The 18,225-nt window shown below is 39.8% G+C and overlaps 2 protein-coding genes across 8 annotated transcripts in view; both read right to left on the bottom strand.

Moving 5' to 3' along the window:
- Positions 1–18,225, bottom strand: part of MACF1 (microtubule actin crosslinking factor 1) — a 257,548-nt gene that overhangs the window by 192,362 nt on the left and 46,961 nt on the right. The window lies entirely within an intron of this gene.
- Positions 1–18,225, bottom strand: part of LOC111752064 (uncharacterized) — a 33,203-nt gene extending 14,978 nt beyond the window's left edge. The window contains exon 1 of the mRNA XM_064281774.1: positions 1–18,225. This exon is cut by the window's left edge and continues 14,978 nt beyond it. The gene's annotated coding sequence lies outside the window, so the exon portion shown is untranslated.

The raw sequence follows: 18,225 nt of genomic DNA, 5'->3' as shown, positions 1-18,225 counted from the left end.
AGTGACAGCTCCTACACAGCCTATTGTGCGACCCTACCACTGATGCCCCATCTGCCTAACTGCAATAAGTGTTTCTCTCCTAAGTCTTTTTTTAAAGCTGACTGCAAAGTTGCAGCACCATCTTATGGCCATTATAAACCACAGTAAAAACAAGAAGAGAGGGGACAGGAGAGAAATTCAATCAGACTTCAGGAAATCATTTTAAAAGCAAAAAAATCTGACACCGCAATGTGAAGTTCTCTAGGCAGACAGACACTGGGCCTTCACTCCTCCAACAGAAAGAACTGGAACCATGGCATTTTTAAGTTGTACACCCTAAGGGCTGGCCTTGACCCACTGTTTTTACTCATGAAATACAAGCAAACCAAATTCCTGAAATTGGTCTACTCAGGGGCAAGAGAGACAGCTGCTTAATATGATTGCTACTGCTGTGGGGGTTTCTTTGAAAAGCCTGACGGAACCCAGCATATTTACTTCTGTGAGCCTTTTCTCTTTTAAACTTCCGTATACATCGGGCAAATCAGGCCTTCGTTTACTTCTGCTCCAGAAGAAATCTGGTCTTGGAAAGGAGCAGAGATTTCCGGAAGGTGGACCTAGGTTCACATCCCAGCTCTGTTAACTATTAGCTAAGTAACTTAACTAACTTCTGGATACTAATACTCAAAAGATCTGGTGAGAGGATTAATAAGATAATGTCTATAAAGTACTTGGCTCAGTGCCTAGTCTACAGTAAATCCCTTTTCTTCCTATTTATTACAGGCAACCTGGAGCTAAAAGGTATGAGACCCACCCTCCAAGGGCCGTGATATACTTTTTCTTGACTAGGCCCTAAACCAACCCAAAACCCTAAGGAGAGTATATTTACTCCAAGGTCCAAAGTTTGGGTGCTTGTTTTTCCTTCTTAGGGACTGCTTCCACTATTTTACTAAGTTAACTCTGATCACAATGACTTTCATCTGGACCTTTTTCTCATCTAGCCTGAGCTCTTAACACATCTGCTGCCTTCTGAGGAAACAGACTTTTAAGGTCTCCCTACTCTTCACAGCTTCTCCTTTGGCTTTTTCTAGTTAACTGTTTACTGTCCATAGGTATCCCACCTATACCAAAAAAAAAACCCCATTACTATCTTAGCAACTCTATAGGACAGAGGAGAACTACCCCACAGGTTTTCCAAGGAGTGGCTGGTAGATTCAAACTATACAGAGACAGCCAAAATTCCAAGCTCAAAGAGTTCATTCATTTATTCCACAAACATAAATGGTGCTTCATCTATATATGCCAAGTGCTAAGTGCCATAGAGTACACAAAAATGTACACCCTAAGTCTACTCAGTGAAGATCACCCCTTTATCTGAATTCCCTGGGAAAAAAAAAAAATTTTTTTTTTTTTTTTAAATGAAGAAACCTCTGTTCAAGAAAGCAGATTAATCTGCCCAAGGTAACACCACTGGAAAGCGGCAAAACCAGAACATGAGCTTCTGTTTAACTCTAAGAGGTTTTGTGTGTGTTGGTGCGTGCGTGTGTGTGCATTAGATAAAAGTTTACAGAGCAAATCAGATTTCCATTGGATAGTTTATACATAAAATGTTTCATGGCCTTGGCTTCATTTCCCACAATGTGTCAGCACTCTCCCCATTTCCACCCTGGGTTCCCCTTCCTGCCTTCTCATCTTTGCTTAGGGGCAAATATTGCCCTTTTGATCTCATATAATTGATTGTTCTAAGAAGCACGTCCCTCTCTGAGTGTTAGTGTTTATTTTATGGGCTTGTCTATTGTTTGGCTGGAGGGTGATTTCCAGAAACAGCTTCAGTTCCAGGTCAGAAGGGTGTCTTACTGCCATAGTTTCAGGGGTTCCTCCATTCTCTTTCAAGTCCAGTAAGTCTAGTCCTCTTTGTGAATTTAATTTTTTGTTCTACTTTTTTCCTCCCACGCTGTCCAGGACCCTCTGTTGTGATCCCAGTCAAGAGTGGTCAGTAATAGAAGCTGGACACCATCTAGTTCTTCTGGTCCCAGGGTCAGGTGGGCTGTGGTTCATGCGGTCCATCAGTCCTTTGGACTAATTGCTCCCTTGAGTCTGTTTTTTTTTTTCCACTCTCCTTTGCTATGGACTGGAAGAGACCAATAGTTGTATCTCAGTTTGCTGCTTGCAATCTTTTAAGACCCCAGACGTTATCAAAGTAGGATGTGGAACACTGTCTTTATGAACTACATTGTGCCAATTGACATAGATTTCCCCCCAGTCTATGGTCCTTTGCCTTTGATCCTAGGAACTTCATCCCTTGAAGTGTTTGGTTAAGTCTAAGAGCTCTCCCTGACTGTGCCACTTGTGTGCTCTATTGTCTATATTAATACATGAGGAGAACCTCCAGTCACATATAGAAATATCCACCACACAACCTGGTGGTTGTGCTTTCTTACACCCTCCCACACCTCCTGGCATATCTTCTACCTATGTATCCATTCCTAAATTATTGTTTGTTAATACTATTGCCGCAGGATTGTCTATGCTGTAGTAGCTACTATAAAAAAACCAAACCAATCCTCGCGCCGTCGAGTCGATTCCGACTCATAGTGACCCTATACAACACAGTAGAACTGCCCCATAGAGTTTCCAAGGAGCGCCTGGAGGATTCGAACAGCCGACCCTCTGGTTAGCAGCCGCAGCACTTAACCACTACGCCACCAGGGTTTCCAGTAGTTACTAGTTATTCTTTATTCCTGCGTTCCTCTCTTGCCTTGGTCATGCTGTGCTGATTTCTCCCATATTGTGTATTGCCTTTCCCTTCACAAATATTTTTTTCTTCTTCTCATATACTGTCTTACCCTTTACCAAAGTTACCACATATCTATTGTCTATCTCCCTTCACAAATATTAACACGTGTTTACCATCTATTCCCTCACCCTCCCATCCCTGGTAACCATCAAACAATGTTATTTTTTTTCTTCTGTGTATAAACCTTTCGTTGTTACTTTATAATAGAGGTCTCATACAATATTTGTCCTTTTGTGATTGACTTACTTCACTCAGCATTATATCCTCCAAATTTATCCATGTTGTGAGATGTTTCACGGATTTGTCATTATTCTTTATAGTTGCATAGTATTCCATCATGTGTATGTACTAGAGTTTAATCCATTCATCTGCTGATGGGCACTTCAGTTGTTTCCATGTTTTTGCTATTGTGAATAATGCTGTGATGAACATGAGTGTGCGTATGTCTATTTGTGTCATGGCTCTTAGTTCTTTAAGGTATATACCTAGGAGTGGGATTGCTGGATTTTATGGTATTTCTATTTCTAGCTTTTTAAAGAAGCGCCATACCATTTTCCATAGTGGATGTACCATTTTACATTACCACCAGCAGTGTATAAGACTTCCAGTTTCCCCATAACCTTGCCAACATTTCTTATTTTCTGTTTTTTTAATTAGTGCTAGTAATGTTGGGGTGAAATGATACTTATTGTAGTTTTGATTTGCATCTTTTTAATGGCTAATGATTTTAAGCATTTCTTCATAAGTTTGTTAGCAGCATTAATGCCTTCTTTGGAGAAGTGTCTGTTCATATTCTTTGCCCGTTTTTTAATTTACTTGTCTTTTTTTGTTGTTGAGGTGTTGAAGTTTTCTGTAAATTTTAGAGATTAGCCCCTTGTCAGATATGTTGTAGCTAAAATTTTTTCCCCAGTCTGTAAGTTCTCTTTTTACTCTATGGGAGAAGTCTTCAGTTAAGCATGTTTAATTTTTAGGAGGTCCCATTTATCTAATTCATCTTCTGCTGTATGTGCATTTTTAGTTATGTTTGGTATTCTATTTATGCCATATATATATATTAGGGCCCTTAGCATTGTCCCTATTTTTTCCTTCATGATCTTTACAGTATTAGATTTTATATTTAGGTCTTTGATCCATTTTGCATTAGTTTTTGTGCATACTGTGAGGTACCGGTCCTGTTTCATTTTTCTACAGATAGATATCCAGTTTTGCCAGCATGATTTGTTGAAGAGACAATCTCTTCCCCATTTAATAGACCTTGGTCCATTGTTGAAGATCAGCTGTCTGTAGATGGATGGATTTATGTCTGGGTTCTCAATTCTGTTCCATCAGTCTATGTGTCCATTGTTGTATAGCAGTACCAGGCTGTTTTGACTACCATGGCTGCACAGTAGGTTCTGAGATAACGTATCATAATAAGGCCTTCTACATTATTCTTTTTCTTGAATAACGCCTTACTTAATTGGAGCCTCTTTCCCTTCCATATCAAGCTAGTGATTAGTTTTTCCATCTTGTTGAAGAATGCTGCTGGAATTTGGATTGGAATTGCAATATATCTATATATTACTTTGGGTAGTACAGACCATTTTCACACCATTAAGTCCTCCTATCCAAGAGCATGGTATGTTTTTCCATTTATGCAGATCTCTTTTGGTTTCTTACAGTAATGTTTTGTATAAGTCTTTTACGTACCTGGTTAGATTTATTCCTAAGTATTTTCTAATTTGGGGGGCTGTTGTAAATGGTACAGATTTCCCTGAATTCCTTTCCAAAGTCCTCTTTGTTGATGTAGGAGAATCTGACTGATTTTTGTACGCTGATCTTGTATCCCGCCACTTTGCTGAATCCTTCTATAACTTCAGTAGCTTTCTTGTGGAAACTTTGGGATTTTCTACATATAGGATCATATCATCTGCAAAAATGGATAGTTTTACTTCTTCCTTACCAATATAAAAACCAATACAGGTGCCCTTTATTTCCTTTTCTTGCCTTATTGCTCTTGCTAGGACTTCCAATACAATGTTGAATAAGAGTGGTGATAAAGGGCATCCTTGTCTGGTTCCAGTTCTCAAGGAAAATGCTTTGAGGCTCTCTCCACTGAGGATAATATTGGCTGTTGGTTTTGTATAAATTCTTTACTGTGTTGAGGAATTTCCTCTCTATTTCTATTTTGCTCAGAGTTTTTATCAGGAATGGCTGTTGGACTTTATGGAATGCCTTTTCTGCAATGATTGAGATAATTGTCTGATTCTTTTCCTTTGTTTTATTTATGTAGTGGATTATACTGATTGATTTTCTAATGCTGAACCATCCTTGCATGCCAGGTATAAATCCTACTTGGTCATGTTGTTATTACTCTTTGATGTGCTTTTGAATTCTATTGACTAGGACTTTCTTGAGAATTTTTGTGTCAGTATTCATGAGGGATATTAGTCTGTAGTTTTCTTTTTGAGTGTTGTCTTTGCCTGTATCAGGGTTGTGCTGGCTTCATAGAATGAATTCGGGAGTATTACTTCCTTTTCTATGTTTTGGAATAGTGTGAGTAGAATTGGTGTCAACTCTTCTCTGAAAGTTTGGTGGAATTCTCCACTGAAGTCATCTGGGCTGTAGCTTTTTATCTTTTTTGTTTTTGTTTTTTTGATCCCTTCCATTTCTTCTTTTGTTATGGGTCTATTCAAATTTTTTTTAAATCTCATTTAGTTAGTTTAGGTAGGTAGTGTAGGTAGGTAGGTAGTGTGTTTCTGGAAATTTGTCCATTTCCTCTAGTTTTTCAAGTTTATTGCAGTACAACTTTTCGTAGTATTTCGTTATGATCCTTTTTATTTCAGTTGGTTCTGCTGTTATGTCACCCATCTCATTTCTTATTTGGGTTATTTGCATCTTCCTCTATTTTTCTTTTGTCAGTCTGGCCAGTGGTTTGTCGATTTTACTGATTCTTTCAAAGAACCAGCTTTTAGTCTTGTTGACTATTGTTTTCCTGTTCTCCGTTTCATTTTTTCTGCTCTAATTTTTATTATTTCATTTCTTCTAGCAACTGTGGGCTTCTTTTGCTGCTCTCTTTCTAATTGTTCGAATTGTATGGTTAATGTTTTGATTTTTGCCCTTTCTTCTTTTTTGATTTGTGCTTTTATTGCTATAAATTGACCTCTGAGCACTGCTTTTGCTGTGTCCCAAAGGTTTTGGTATGTTGTTTTCATTCTCACTTGATTCTAGGAATTTTTTAATTCTATCTTTGATTTCTTCTACTAACCAGTAGTTTTTAAGCAGGCTGTTATTTAGCTTCCATGGATTAGATTTTTTTTCCTTGCTCTTCCTGTTATTGATTTCTACTTTTAGAGCATTGTGATCAGAGAAGATGCTTTGTATTATTTCAATGTTTTTGAATTTGTTGAGACTTGCTTTGTGGCCTAAGGTGTGATCTATTCTGGAGAATGATCCATGAGCACTGAAGAAGAATGCGTACTTCACTGCTGTTGGGTGAAGTGTTCTGTACATGTCTATAAGGTCGAGTTGGTTAATTGTGGTATTTAGATCTTCTATGTCTTTGTTGAGTTCCTTTCTAGTTGTTCTGCCCTTCACTGAGAATGGTGTGTTAAAGTCCCCTTGTCTTATTGTGGAAGTATCTATTTCTCTTTCCAGTGCTATTAGAGTTTGATTTATATATTTTGGAGCTCTGTCATTGAGTTTGTATATATTTATTATAGTTATGTCCTCTTGGTGGACTGACCCTTTAATCATTATATAATGTGCTTCCTTATCTCTTATGGTGGGTTTTGCTTTAAAGTCTATTTTATCAGAGATTAATATTGTCCCTCCTCCTCTTTTTTTGGTTATTGTTTGTTTGATATATTTCTTCTATCTTTTGAGTTTTAGTTTATGTCTTTATCTAAGGTGTGTCTTTTGTAGACAGCATATTGATTGGTTGTATTTTTTTAATCCATCCCGCCACTCTTTATTTCTTTACTGGTTCATTTAAGCCATTCACATTCGGCGTGATTATAGATAGGTATGAGTTTACTGCTGTCATTTTGTTGGACTTTTTTTTTGTGGTGTTGACAGTTTCTTTGTTCTATTTAATTTTCTGTGCTGAGTTCTTTTTGCTTGAGAATTTTCGTTTCTTTAATTATTGTTGACTTTGTGTTTACTGAGTCTTCACGTTCTTCTTTTTTATTTTGATGGGTAGGTTTGTTAACTTTCTTTGTGGTTACCTTGAAATTTACCTTTATCTTCCTAAATTTAAACCAGTCTTTTATTTCTTGATATTGCCTTGCCTTCCTTACCATATGAAAGTTGTATAACTACATCGTTTATTCCTTTTTAATTTTAACATTATCATCATTTATATACTGATACCTCTGATTCCCTGTTTTCAGTCTTTTAGCTTTGTTTTATTGTTGGCAAGTCTTTATCTGGGTTGGTATCTGGTTGATCTGTCCTGTGTCCTAATCCCAAGTTGTTGTCTGATGTTGTTGGTTCTCTATCCAAAGGACTCCCTTTAACATTTCTTGTAAAGTTTGGTCTGGTTTTTACCAATTCCCTTAATTTCTGTTTATCTGGAAATGTCCCAATTTCACCATCGTATTTGAGGGATAATTTTGCTGGGTATATAATTCTTGGTTTGGCAGGGTTTTTTTCTTTCAAGGTTTATATACATCATCCCATTGCCTTCTTGCCTGCATGGTTTCTGCCGAGTAATCAGAGTTTAGTCTTAGCGAAGCTTCTCCGTAGGTGGTCTTTCGCTTTTCCCGAACTGGTTTCAGGGTTCCTTCTTTGTCCTCGGTTTTGGAAAGTTTGATTATGATATGTATCAGCATTCTTCTTTTGGGATCTATCCTGTATGGGGTTCCTTGTGCTTCTTGGATGGTTATCTTCTCATCTTTCATGATATTAGGGAAGTTTTCTGTCAGCAAATCTTCAACAATTCTCTGTGCTTTCTGTTGACTCCTCCTCTTCTGGGATTCCGATCATGTGTAAGTTATTTCTCATGATGGTGTCCCACAAAACTCTTAGGCTTTCTTCATTCTTTTTTTTTTTTAATTGTTCCTCAAACAGATTAGTGCCAGTGGATGTGTCTTCTGTTTTGCTGATCCTGTTTTCCATTGTTGCGATTCTACTCTGACAATTTTCCACTAAGTTGTCTATTTCTGAAATTTTATTGTGAAGTGTCTGCATTTCTAGTTGCTGTTTTTATATGGTTTCCAATTGTCCATTTTGTCATTTTGTTTTTGTACTGTTTTTCTGAATTCTTCTAGCATTTTGTCTGTGCTTTCCTTGGTGTTGTCTATGTTTCCCATAGTTTTGCCTGTGTTTTCCTTGATTCCTTTGAGGACCATATACATAAGTCTTTTGAATTCCTTACAGGAAGCTCCATTATCTTCTCTTCCTCAGGGAGGTTTTATGGTTCTTTATGTCGATCACTTGCTCAGGCCATCTTGCCCTGCTTCTTTAGGTGGTTTGCTAATGGCTGTTGTCACCGGGGCATTAAGAGGTTATTGTACTTTTTAATTGTATAAATATTTGTTGGGTCCTGTTTTCTTGTTCTGCTCTGATGATTCCTGGCAGACATGGCTGGTATGGTACTCTAGTCATTGGACTGATCATGCTGGAACACTCCCTACCTGTCTCTGGGCAAGCAGGATGGTGGATAGGTGTGGGAGCTTGAGTCTCTGTTTACTGGTCTTGTGGGGGTGACTGGGTGAGCTGGTCAGGTTTTGGCTTCCATTTGTCTTCGGTTCAGTAGCACAGGAGTGGGGAGTGGTGATCTCCTTGCAGGTAGAATGACCAGTGTGGGGGTGGGGTGGACAAGTGGGGGCTTGGTCATCACCTCTTGCCAGTTGGGGGGGGTATGGTTGGTAGAGAGGGGGCGGCTGGAGGACATATGTGCAGTCACTCTCCTTTGGCCTCCTCCTGGGTGGGAGAAGGGAGGAGGAAACGGCACGAGGATGTTCGCTCAGTCACACTACACCCATCGATGGGTGGCAAGAGGAAGAAGGTGCAGTGGGCATATGCACATGCACTCGCTCCACTTCTGCCTTGCACTGGGCAGGGGGAGAGAGGAAAGGGCCTCAGGCGGGATGCACATGCAGTTGCTACTCCTCTGTCCCACACTGGATGGGCTAAGGGCAGAAGTCGTGCCGGGCAAATGCATGCACAATCGTGTCACCTCTGCCTCATGTTGGGCAGGGGGAGGGAGAATAGGGCAGCAGAGGGGTACACACATATTGCGTCTCCTCCACCCCTCACCAGGTGAGGGGAAAGCAGAGACAGCAGCAAGTGAGCTCTCTCGCTGTCTTGCCACCACTGCACCCCACCGGTCCCTTGGAGGGGGTATAGATGATAGGTGCGTATGCGCACAGGGGTGAGCATAGTCTCGCTCACTGGGTGGGCAACGAGGAGTAGCAGGCAGGGTTGGTGAGATGGGGGTAAGAGGAAATGCTTGTGTTGTAGTCCTCTGGTCAGCCGAAGTGGCTTGGGTATGGGACTCTCTGTCACCTCTGATCAGGAGGATAGGGTGAGGGGGAATGTGTCCCTCAGGCTAAGGTCATGGGTGCCGGCGCAACTTGCAGCAGCTACAGCTAGCGAGCAGAAGCTGTCTCCTGTCGGGTGTGTGCGGGGAGGGCTGCCCAGTCACCGTTTGGGTAGGAAAGTTCCACTGACACTCTGCGGGTTCACCGTCTCATGAGTGCTCTCACCCCAGAGGTCTGGGGCTACCACTCCTGAGTATCTCCAGTTCTGGATCCCGGCTCCCGCCCTGCCTCTGCTTCTTTCCATGCATGTCTACAGAGTTTCTCTGTCCCTTCTGGGAAAGTTGTGAAGTTCCCTTGCTATTTTCTTCACCCAGGGTCACTCCTGGCTTTGTCCTAAGATGGCCATGTCGATCCAGGATGGCTGGCTGAGCTCCTCCGTTCCTTATTACTCCTCTTTCACTGCATTCACTCACTTTTTCCTTTTAGTCAGTGTTCAGTTCAGTCCTTAGACCTTCTTTTTTTGATGTTTGGGGTTCCTGGATTGTTATCTATTCCCATTTTGCTTATTTTACTGGATCTTTGGTGCAGGAAGACATTACGGTGTGTGTGACTAAGCCACCATCTTGGCTCAGCCTTAACTCTGAGACTTTTAATCACGATGTTATTTCAGGTGATATTAATGATACTGTTTGATAAATCCTACATTTTATTGGATCACCTTTCTTTGGAATGGGCATGAATGGGGATCTCTTTCAGTTGGTTGGCCAGGTAACTGTCTTCTAAATTCTTGGCATAGATGAGTGAGTGCCTCCAGCAATGCACCCATTTGTTGAAACATCTCAACTGGTATTCCACCAATTCCTGAAGTCTTGTTTTTTGCCAATGCCTTCAGTGCAGCTAGGACTTCTTCCTTCAATACTATTGGCTCTTGATCATATGCTACCTCTTGAAAAGGCTGAAGGTTGACCAACTGTTTTTGGTACAGTGATTCTGTGTACTCCTTCCATCTTCTTTTGATGCTTCCTGCGTTGTTCAAGATTTTGCTTAGGTTGTTGTTGTTGTTGTTGTTGTTAGTTGTCCTCAAGCCTGTTCTGACTCATAGAGACACTGTGTACAACAGAATGAAACAGTGCCTAGTCCATATAATTCTCACAATTGTTGCCATGTTTCAGCCCATTGTTGCAGCCACTGTGTTGATCCGTCTCATTGAGGGTCTTCCTCTTTTTCGCTGACCCTCTACTTTACCAAGCATGATGTCTTTCTCCAGAGACTGGTCCCTCCTGATAACATGTTCAAAGTACACGAGACCAAGTCTCACCATCATCGGTTCTAAGGAGCAGTTTGGCTGTACTTCTTTCAAGACAGATTTGTTCATTCTTCTTACAGTCCATGGTATATCCATGGTATATTCTTCACCAACACCATAATTCAAAGGCATCAATTCTCTTTGGTTTTCCTTATTCATTGTCCAGCTCTCACATATATATGAGGTGATTGAGAAAGTACCATGGCTTGGGTCAGGCGCACCTTAGTCCTCAAGGTGACATCTTTGCTTTTAACACTATAAAGAAGCCTTTTGCGGCAGATTTTCCCAATGCCATATGTCATTTGATCTCTTGACTGCTGCTTCCATGGGCAGTGATTGTGGACCCAAGTAAAATGAAATCTTTGACAACTTCAGTCTTTTCTCTGCTTATCATGCTGTTGCTTATTGATCTAGTTGTGAGGATTTTTGCTCTTTTTATATGTTGAGGTATAACCCATACTGAAGGCTGTAATCTTTGACCTTCCTCAGTAAGTGCTTCAAGTCTTCACTTTCAGCATGCAAGGTTGTGTCACCTGAATATTATAGGTTGTTAATGAGTCTTCCTCCAATCCTGATGCTGAGTACTTCTTATTTGCCGATAGAATCCTTCAATATTGCAACTCGAGGCTAGAAATTTTTTTTTTTTTCTTCAGTTCTTTCAGCTTTAGAAATGTCAAGCATGTTCTTCCCTTTTGGTTTTCTAACTCCAGGTCTTTGCATATTTCATTATAGTGTTTTACTTTTGTCTTCTCTAACTGCCCTTTGAAATCTCCTGTTCAGCTCTTTTATGTCATCATTTCTTCCATTCACATTACCTACTCTAAGGGCAAGTGCAAGTTGCTACTCTAAGTTCAAGAGCAAGGTTCAGTGTCTCTTCTGACATCCATTTTCTTTCCTGTCTTTTTAACAACCTTTTGCTTTCTTCATGTATGGTGTCCTTGATGTCATCCCACACAAATCATCTGGTCTTTGGTCATTAGTGTTCAATGCATCAAATCTATTCTTGAGATGGTCTCTATAAATTCAGGTGGGATATACTCAAGGTTGTACTTTGGCTGTCATGGCCTTGTTTCAATTTTCTTTAGCTTCAACTTGAACTTGCATATGAACAATTAATGGTCTGTTCCATAGTCAACCCCTGGCCTTCTTCTGACTGATGATACTGAGCTTCTCCATCGTCTCTTTCCACAGATGTAGTCAATTTTATTCCTGTGTATGCCACCTGGCAAAGGTTCACATGTGTACTCATCATTTATGTTGTTGAATTATGGTATTTGTAATGAAAAAGTCTTTGGTCTTGTAAAATTCTATCGTGCTATCTCCGGCATCATTTCTATCACCAAAGGCCATATTTTCCAACTATTGATCTTTCTTTGTTTCCAACTTTAACATTCCAGTCACCGATAATTATCAATGCATCTTGATTGCATGTTTGATCAATTTTGGACTGCAGAAGTTGGTCACAATCTTCAATTTCTTCATTTTTGGCCTTAGTGGTTGATGCGTAAATTTCAGTAATAGTCATATTAACTGGTCTTCCTTGTAGGTGTATGGATATTATCCTATCAGTGACAGCACTATATGTTCTTTTTTGACAATGAATGCAACACCATTCTTCTTCAAGCTGTCATTACCTGCATAGACAACCATATGATTGCCCAATTCAAAATGGCCAATACCAGTCCATTTCAGCTCACTAATGTCTAGGATATTGATCTTTATGCATTCCATTTAATTTTTGATGGCTTCCAATTTTCCTAGATTCACACTTCGTACATACCACATTCCGATTATCAATGGATGTTTGCAGCTGTTTGTTCTCATTTTGAGTTGTGCCACATCAGCAAATGAAGGTCCTGAAAGCTTGACTCCATCCATGTCATTAAGGTCAACTCTATTTTGAGGAGGCAGCTTCTTCCCCAGTTGTATTTCGAGTGCCTTCCAACCTGAAGGGCTCATCTTCTGGCACTATGTCAGGCAATGTTTCGCTGCTATTCCTAAGGTTTTCACTGGCCAATTTTTTTCAGAAGTAGACTGTTTCTATTCTGTCTTAGTCTGGAAGCTCCACTGAAACCTGTCCACCATAGATGACCCTGCTGGTATTTGAAATACTGGTGGCATAGCTTCCAGCATCACAGCAACACACAAGCCACCACAATACAGCAAATTTACAGACAAGTGGTGGTATGTTATGCTGTCTTTCACAAATTCAACTAGTTTGTTAAAAACTAGCATAGTGCTAGACATTCACTAGTATTTAACAAACATTTAAGAGTGGAAAACTAATTTTGTCAGAGTCTATCAAAAACTTTTAATATCTTTCTCAAAAATTACAAATCCTAACATATACCTTAAAAGAGGCTTAGGTAAAAACAAGAGCCAAGGAATCCTATTGTTATGAGGATGTGTGACCCAAAAAAGTCAGTTGGTTCCTGTTCCAGTTTCCTCATTTAAACAATGGGTGCAAGGAAAACAGACATCACAGCCTATTTCCCTAGTCTCCCTACCCTCACAGCTTTGAGAAGATCAAATTCATTCACTTAACAAACATTTATTGAGTACCTATTCTATGCCAAGCAATGTTCCTAGCACTGAAAATTATAGGAGAGAGCAGGAAAGAAAAAATGCCTCCCATTGTTTGGCTTACATCTGAGTGCAGGGAGCCGGACAGAAAATAAACAAACAAGTAAACATGTAATATGTCAAATAGTACTAAGTGTTATCTAACATAATATTCTAAGTCGATCACTTTTGAAAGCAATCTGAAAAATACAGTGATGTTGAATAAAAGCGTAAAACCCAACAATTCCATTCCAGATATCTGTCCAAAAAACCTTCATTCCTATGTGCAAAAGGACACCTGTACACAGACGTGCCCTGCAGCAAAGAATGACTTCTTTGCACAAAGAAATAATATACTGCAAATAATAGCTGGATTGTACGACTGCAGGGGACACTGCTCTTATTGCACTCTACATAAATCAGTTAAAATGAACAAATCTGATCTTCTTTTATCAACTTGGATAAACCCTGAAAACAAAGCTGATTAAAAAAAAGGATATATAAAATGTATTATTTGTGTCAAATATAAAAACATACAAAACAACACGTTTTTATGAATATCTCAGCTGTCATAAAGGTAAAAAACATACACGAGGGTGATGTACATCAACTTCAGGATAGTGTTTTCTTGGTGGGGCAGGAGGAAGAAAAGTTAGCTGTGTCTGAAATGTTTTATTTCTTGAAAGAGAAAAGAGTGGGAGAGAGAGAAAACCCTGAATAAACATAACAAATATATCACATCTGTTTAATCTTGAAGGGGCGAACACGCACAGAATCTGTTATAAAATTTTCCATACTATTCCAAGTACTTGAAATTTTCATAACTAAAAGCTCATGTTAAAATTAAGGAAAAAAAAACAAACTCTGAACCATTTAGCTCTTTTAGCACATAATGCTTTAATATGTGTCAAAGCACTTTAGAAACCATAAACATCGGTCTCATCAGTAATAGCGAAGTTTTTAATCTGGAACCAGCCTCTCCGTCACACGAACACGCCCTGGAGATGACTACCGCCACCTCTACCTATATCTGTATCACTGCTCTGCTTTATTAGTACCACTAACAGAGATTGACTATGATGACCATTTTGCTGTTCCCCTAACATGTGATAGTTCTCTGCATTTCTGTTTGGCTTTATACAGCATGGGTTCTGGGTGGGCACAGCGAACAGATGCTCAATAGTAAAAGACCAGAAAACTACAATGATGGACAACTAGCAAGAGATATATCACAACCTGAGGCAAGACAAGGAGGATAGAAGCCCAATATATCCTTTATTAGCCAACCAAAAGCTTTGCAAGCAGGGGACTTTTCTCCACATTCCCAACTACTTAGCTAATATAGGCAAACACCAAGTCTTCAGAAATAAGAAAGAAAAGGAATTAATAATCACATCTGGGAAGTAACTCTGGCAGCAGGGCTGCCCTCTATGAGAAGAGGATTAAAAAAAAGGCATTCAGCTACACTAAAACAGCACACAGAAAAGCAGGGAGCCATCATGCATGCAGAAGACGGACTAGATCAGAGCTGTTTAAACCTTTCTGTAAAACTGGTAACAGGGCAGAGAACAGTAGGTTGGGTGGAAAGCCCTGGGAGTTACAAAGTCCATTAATAATTATAACAAACTGCTACCAATTATTGAGTACCTACTGTGTTTCATCTCCCTGCGCCATAACTCCCTGACTCTTTAAACCTCTCTAACGTTATGATATGTCTCTTCTCACTCCCCTGAATTATAAAGTCCAGTGGGCTAGAGTCTGGTCCCATTCAATTTTGTATCTCCCACAGAGTGTACCTAAGGCCTTGCTCACAGCCAGTACTCAGTAAATATTTGTGGAACTCAAAGAATACATTTTCCTACAAACAAACCGCAAGTAAATTTCACACCCACTGCAATGGCTATAGTCTAAGAGACAGATGATAAAAAATGTTGGCAAGGATCTGAAAAAACAGGAACTTTCATGCGTTGCTAGTGAGGATATAAAAGGGTATAACCACTTTGGAAAAGAGTTTAACTTCTTAAAAAGTCAAACATAAGCTTACCATACACCCAGCAATTCCACTCCTAAGAGAAATGAAAACACAGGTCCACACGAAGACTAGCACATGAATATTCACATCAGTATTTATAATAGCCAAAAAATGAAAATAATCCAAATGCTCATTAACTGCTAAATGGATAAGCAAAATATACAGTATACCCATACAAGAGAGTACTATTCAGCAATAAAAAGGGATGAAGGACTGATGTAGGCTCAGTGAAAGAAGCCACATGCCGAATGATTCCACTCTCATGAGCTGTCCAGAAAAGGCAGATCTCTAGAGACAGAGGAAACCCTGGTGGCGTAGTGGTTAAGTACTACAGCTGCGAACCAAAGGGTCGGCAGCTGGAATTCGCCAAGCGCTCCTTGGAAACTCTATCGGGCAATTCTCCTCTGTCCTACAGGGTCACTGTGAGTCGGAATCAACTCGACGGCACTGGATTTTATAGAGACAGAAAGCAGATCAGTGGTTGCCTTGGGCTGAGCACGGCAGTGCAGAATGACTGTAAATGGGAAGACAGATCTTTTAGGGGTGCTGGGAATGTTCTGATCCTGGATTATGGTGACAGTTGCACAGCTTAGTAGAAACTCATTGAACTGAACCCTTAAGACGGGTAAATTTTGTGGAGTCCAAATTATATCTTAATAAAATTGTTTTTTCTTAAGATAAACAATAGAAGGAGAACCAAAAAGGTGTTTTAAAAAGGTTAGGTAGAGGAAAAGGGAAGAAATAGGATAGAGGAAACAAAGACTAAAGTGAGACTTCTCTGAATATATCTTGTGTTTGCTTTTTGATTTCACTTTGGAACAATGTAAATCCCTACATAACATAAAACTGAAACAAGCAATGCCTAAAAATTGAAAGCAAACAAAACAAATGTATCTAATTGTGTACTTCATTGCTGGCTTAATGACACAGAGAGAAATTATTTCATACGACTTTAGAATACAGTAATTGTACATCCTTAGGAGATACACACTAAGGACAAAAAGAACAGCAAAGAAATCATAAACATTTTAGTAATCATATTGTTAACAATAATTATATTGTTATTTTTAATCATATATTACATATATATTTAATGTGTGTGTGTGTAAAACGGAACACATAACTATATTACTATTGTTAGGATCAAGATTTTCATCATAAGAAAAAAGACACAAAGATAAAAATAAAAATAAGTAAGTTAAATAAAACTGTAATCATAAATTTGAGTTAGAAATATTAACATGAATTCATTTTTATAAGAGAAAAGGACAAGTATTGCCCAGCTCTGTCCACAGGAAAAAAGCCTAGAAACAATGACCAACCTAGCAACACTAAGATTGTTGTCAGTAAATAAAGTATCAGGGTTTCTTGGAGAAATGGCCGATTTTAAGCCTGGGACAGAAAATACACAAGAAGAGCCAAGAACATCTCATCACACAAGAATAAAGGAAGTTACCAAAGACCACCAGGGTCATGTCAAAGGACTCAGGAGTAAACTTGAAGAGGCTCTTATTGGCCAAAGATGGGGCTATTTCAGTACAGAAGAATAATAACTGTATTTGCTTGAAACGCATTGTCTGTTAAAAATCTGTGAGTCATTGTGATACCTAAAAAGAAAAAGAAGAAAGCAGGAAAAAAAAAAAACCTCTCATTGGTCACCTCTGAAGGATTTTAGGGAATCAACTAGCTATTCTGAAAACTGGTAAAGGGAAAGATGGAAGTAATTATCCTTATCTCTTCTGCCACAGCAGGGTTTTCAATCCTTCGCCGCTGAGTTTGCTTCCTTTAAGAGATTTAGTTGCAGGGAGGGAAAGGACAGACACGGTGGGTAAATTCCTCTTATGTCTGTGAGACCAACGTTGGGCACCCACAGTGTGCAATGGGGCAAAAAATAAACAAATGTTTCTCTAAAAACCTTCTCTGTTCTCGAGGGTTCCAAAGGGTAAATCCAGATCGCCATAAAAGTTAAAAAAAAAAAAAAAAAAGCTTCTATGTGTTCTAGTTCCCACCCTGACAAGGCACACTTGTCAAGTTCATGGTCCTGGTTACCCCTACACCCAAAGCATGCCTGAGAACACCCTGGGATTCCATAAAAGTACATATCACCTGCACACTTTCCTAAGTCTACCCATGCTCCAGATTCCCAGCAATGGCCCCAACCAGAGTCCCAAGAAACAGGTCTAAGCAAGAATTTTGTCAGATTCTTAAGAATTCTGAGACACCAGAGACTGTTCTGTGTTCAACCAGCAGGTGGAGCTATCTCCCCAGTTAGGACCTCAGAGCAGCTACAGTCCCTGAGGTCAGTCCCCTCTTTTCCCACCTGGTGGGAGGGGTGGGGGGGGAGGATTTCCCTCTAATCTATTGACCTGATGAGCAGTAACGGGGTATACGAAGCTACCTGCGAAACACCTTCATTTGGTTGGGCTAAAGTAATTCAAACGGTCATAAAAGTAGAGTGTGGTATTTTCCAAGGAGCAATCTAGACTTAAAAACGATTAAGTCTTTTCAGGAAGCGGGGAGGAACAGGAAGGCTGTGTGACCATGTGAACACTCTTTACCAAGATGCCACTGCTCTTGGATGTGATGGATACCACGAGGTTGTCCTGAGAAGCACATACACAAACCCAGCCACTAAGGTGCTACAATTAACCAGGCTTGTTTTAAGATCTTTAGAGATGAACAGAAGTCTACACCAAAACAAGATTATTAGCTCTCATCCCACCCTTCTAAAGCATCAAAACCTTTATCTCTCCCCATCCCTGATACTCCTGAGTCCCTAAAGAGCCAAGCTTTGACTCAGCTGAGCAAACAGACCTCTAATAACCACACTGCCAATCACAGGGCCAAACCACAAAGAAGTGAAAAAGCCCCCATTTAATCATGAAAACGATGAGGAAGTTCTGGGTTTAGGCTGCAATGGCTTTGTCTCTAGGCCAATCTTAACCCTCCTTTCCAGACTCCCATCCCTATCCTTGTTTCCTACCAAATACAAAGAAGGCAGGCTCAAAGAGGCCCATGGGAGGCGGTGCAACTTCTAGTTCTTCCTAGGCCACGTCCAACCAAGCAACAGAATGAACCCCACATTTCA

This window comes from Loxodonta africana, chromosome 3 (genome assembly GCF_030014295.1).
Source record: "Loxodonta africana isolate mLoxAfr1 chromosome 3, mLoxAfr1.hap2, whole genome shotgun sequence".
Classification (NCBI taxonomy): Eukaryota; Metazoa; Chordata; class Mammalia; order Proboscidea; family Elephantidae; genus Loxodonta; species Loxodonta africana.
The sequence above is the reverse complement of the archived record's forward strand: the minus strand, read 5'-3'. Positions and strand labels throughout refer to the sequence as shown.